We start from the raw sequence: 4,518 nt of genomic DNA, 5'->3' as shown, positions 1-4,518 counted from the left end.
GGATTACATACATGCTGCTCATTGCCCTGCAGCTCAGGAAAAGTCCTTATGTAATGAAGAACTGAAAGACTTACGAGGGAATCCAATGGACTGTTATCGTGTAAAAATACCAACCCTCTCCAAAGTCAACTCGCAGTTGCTCAAATATATGCCGGTATGTGTTTTGTTTTCCAGCAGGTCTGAGAGAGAAGGAGCCCCATTCATGTCAGCTCCTGGTAATCTCATACCTACAGCTCAGAGTGTGTGAATGAAACAGTGACTTGGGAAAGTCACTGCTTTTCTTTCCAGTCAATTCTCAAAGATATAAAACCCACCGCCAGAAAGCCAAATACACTCAAACAATGACAGTCAGTTTTGTCAATTACAGAAATGTTGTGTAGGCAACAAGAAGGGAATTTTTCATCCAACGAGGGGCTCCGCTTCTGGGTGTTTCTCCTGTCAGAAAAACCCCGAATCATTTCTTGATGCTTCGTATTTTTTCTGTTAATAACCAGCTGAATCCCATAAACTTTAATCCCACGCCTGGCTGATGCCAGCAATGACTCTTTAATCAACGCCAAACGAGTGAAATGGAATAACAATGCTTGGCGCTTACGGGGTGCCAAAGAGTTACTGTTGAAAATAGCACTTGAGCCAGCATAGATAGATAGAGCAGCAAACCCAACTTTCTCAGAGCCCTCTGCTAAAGTCTTAACCGAGCAAATCTCCAAGTGACTTGGCCTGAAGTCAATGGGAGTTTTGCTTAGGAAAAAAAGCGCTGAAGAGGACCTTCATACTAGAGAAGCTTTCAGATGTATTAGAATTAAGGCCCACTCCCAGCATTTTGTGAGGCCTTGGTGTCCTTAGTGTTTCCCCGTATATCATCCTACAGGGACGGTGGGACTAGGATATGATTGTATCGCTTATGGCAATCTTCTGCTTCTGTGAGGTCCCTGATCATGGCAGGGAAGTCACGGACTGGATGTGGGACATGCTTTATAACCTTGGATACAGTTTGCATCTGTATAGCAGAGTGAGGGGCTATTTTGGGCCATTCAAATTTCTGTGGCAAGGCTGGTAGGACCCAGGGGTGCTTCTGTATTGTGCCGACAGGACCCACAGGATCAACAGGGCTCATTGATATGGTGTCTGACAACACTAGGGACTTGTGCTCCCTATTCGGCAATAGTCTAGATCAGTGCTTCTCAAGCTAACTGATGTGGGGGACCGGCAATTTTTTTTTCCAATGTGCGTGCAGACCGGCAGCCGATGGCTCGCGGATCGGCACCGGTCCGTGGACCACCTCTTTGAGTAGCACTGGTCTAGATCTCATTTCGTTTACGTGCAGAAGCAAAGCTCTCCAGAGCCAGTCCATGGAAGCAGCCTGCTTGCAGAAGACACAGGCAAGCGCAATGGCTCTTCTGAGGCTAGGGTAGAACTCCTACGTCTCCTTTTCGGGTGTGCACCCTGTATTTCCTCAAGCTACACTGAGCTCAGTCCCACAGCCATAGGCTCATACCCTTGGTGCAAAGTGATGGTCAATGCTGGTATTTCCATATTTTCCCACTCAGGGCTACACTTTGTCCTCCTCTAGTGGTGTCTGGGCTACACAGCTGGGTTTTTAGCTCCCCTGCACAGGTCTGAAAGGAGGAGGAGTGAGTTCCCTGTACCTGCTTCTCCCTGTTTGTTCCTGAGTTATGATCAATGCACCTGCTCTCTTGGAGATTTGGGGAGGAAAAACAAGAAGAGCCTGTGAAGCACCAATGAACTGCGTTTGTCTTGGAGTGCTTCCTTTGATGAGACAGGGACCATGTGTCTGTCTGTCATTCTGAATTACTTCTGTCTAAGCCGGGATTCTAGTTGTTACTCAACAGGTGTGCTCTTGCTACACGAGATCACAATAGCCCCATAGCAACTTGCACGGCTTTCGCTATGGCATATATTAGTCCTTTTTAGGCTCGAGTTTTCAAAGGAGAAAAGGGAGGTAGGCCCAGATCCTGAGGTGCCCAACCCCCATAGGAATCAATGTAGGTGCCTAAATACCTTTGAGATTTTGGGCACTTGAGCTCCCCTTCAATTTCAGTAGGATTTGGGTGCCTATCACCCGTGGCCTCCTCTGAAAATCCCAGCTTAAAACACAGAGGCATTGGAGGGAGCGCCCATCTGGGCCTGAATCTGGGAGTCAGAGAGAGCCAATGCATGTGCAGCCAAGAGGACCAGTTCTGGGCAGTAGAGAGTAACCAGCTTTCAGGAGACCTGAGCCAGCCAAGTCCATTTCTAGTCCCAAGAAAGGCTCCAAGGAAGTGGTGTCCAAGGCTCAGAAGAAGGGGGATAAGAAGAAGGAGCAGGAAGGAGAGTTATTCCATTTCCACATGCGAGGTGCTGAAGCAGGTTCCCCCGACACCGGCATTTCCGCCAACACCATGGGCATCATGATTCCTTTTGTCAGGGATGGTTTTGAGCACATCACCAAGGAGATGGTCCCTGTTATGGATTTCAACAAGTGCTCGACAACTCCTTCCCCAGAAGAACCACATAATCATTCGTCTGCTGCTGCTGCCAGGGTTGCTAGCCAAACTAATCATGCCCAAGGCCACCAAAGCCATCACCAAGTTCATAAGCTCCACGTAGCCAGAAGCCCACAGCTAGTAGTGTTACGAACAATAAGAAGGAACTCTTTAAATATATCAGGAACAAATGAAAGCCTATCAATGGTACAGGTCTGCTACCAGATGAGGATGGTAAAATTGGCAATTGTGATGCAGAAAAGGCAGTAGTATTCAATACATAGTTCTGTTCTGCATTCAGAAAGAAGCAGGATGGTGTTGTCATATCTTGACATGATAACAAACGACTTTCCACTACATCAGTAACTAGGGAGGCTGGTAAGCAGCAGTTATTGAAGTTAAACCTTTTTAAATGCGCAGGACCCAAGAGTATCAAAGGAACTGGCCAAGGAAGTCTGAATCATTAATACTGACCTAAAAAATCTTGAAATACTGGACTAGAGGACTACAAAAAAGGTTAGGCAAAAATATTATTATAAAGAAGTTATGAGCTTGAGGAAGGTATTGCTGGGGGAGATTCTCTGTCCTGTGTTACACAAGAGGTCAATCTAGGTGAGCATAATGGTCCCTTCTAGTCTTAAAATCTATGAATCTGTGAAACCTGAGCTAAGGCACTTCACAGATTTTTCCAGTGTTGCTTCTAGTAACATATGCAAGAAAGAAAGAATGTAGGAAGGGAACGATCAGGGTGGTAAATAGCCAACTTTGTTGTAAAGCAAAGGGCAATTATAAATTGAAGAGTACTCTGTATTGGAGTGGGCTCATTCCCTAAACTATGATGATTTATATCCCTCATAATTTTCCCTGTATGTTCTCATTATTCTTATAAATGTCTTTTTTTTTTTTAATCATAGTAAAATTTTAGTCTCCATGATATCTTGTGACAGTAATTTCCACGGGTTGTTTATTCACTATACACATTTTCCTTTGTTCACTTTTAAAAGTATTGCTTTTCAGTCTCCTCTTTCTTATCCTGTGAATCAGGGTTAACAGGAGTACCCAGTTTACCTTCTCTAAACCATTCATCAGTTTGTAGACTGCTGTCCTGTCCCCACTTCCTCAAACCTTCCCTGAACTAAACAGTCCATATCTTTTCAGTCTCATGCAAGAGTCACCCCAGCCCTATAATCATTTTTGTGATTTGTCTGTGGACAGCTGATGAACTGAAAAAGAAGCAAAATTTGCCGCATCAGTGATTTGTTGTGAATTCCTAGCCCAGCTCTGCAAAAGACAAATGGAGGAGGAGGGAGACCCTCAGGGGCACAGAGAGATGGAGGAGATACAGAGTAAGACCATTACAGAGAGCTGGAGCTGTAGAAGAGAAAGCTCCCACACCAGCAAGGGCAAATGTTAGTGGTGTGAAACGAGCAAAGTGTGGGATGGGCAAAGTCCCACGTACAAGGGGGAGCAAGACAAGCTGTGGGCCACACGCAAAGGGGAATCTGGTGTGGTACGGCCTGCATCTGAAAGGGGCCAGGATGGAACAAAAGCCAACATGCAAGTGGGGGTAGAGGCATGGCCTGCGTACAGATGAGGTAGGAGAAGATAGGGCTATGGCCCACATGTGAGGGGGTCGGGACAGGGTGTGGCCTGTGTACAGAGGAGAAGGAAAGGACAGGATCACGGCCTACATACGAGTGTTGCCATCTTAGCTACTTTCTCACTAGATTTAGTGACTTTTTGGTTTCCCTAGTGAGAAAATAAGTGTCAAAGTGACCAGTGACAAATCTAGTAACTTTCACTGCCAATTAGTGACATTCAAAGAAAGAAGTCACCAATATCTATAGTCACAACAACATTCACAAGCAGCTTGATAGTGTTAATAAAATCCATTCCATGCTTTTCTTACTACGTTCTGTTGCACACCAAGTCAATGTCATTACATCTCAATTGAGCATGTCCTCGGAAGGAATCGCATTCCAGGGCTGCTTGCGCTGAGATCACTATAATCTGCAGGCAAGGGAAAGAAATT

The 4,518-nt window shown here is 45.5% G+C and overlaps 1 pseudogene; it reads left to right on the top strand.

Moving 5' to 3' along the window:
• Positions 1-1,391: 1,391 nt before the first annotated feature.
• Positions 1,392-2,610, top strand: LOC119858996 (annotated as a pseudogene).
• Positions 2,611-4,518: the final 1,908 nt, after the last annotated feature.

Source organism: Dermochelys coriacea, chromosome 7 (genome assembly GCF_009764565.3).
Source record: "Dermochelys coriacea isolate rDerCor1 chromosome 7, rDerCor1.pri.v4, whole genome shotgun sequence".
NCBI classification, from domain to species: Eukaryota; Metazoa; Chordata; order Testudines; family Dermochelyidae; genus Dermochelys; species Dermochelys coriacea.
This window is presented reverse-complemented; position numbering and strand designations above follow the sequence as displayed.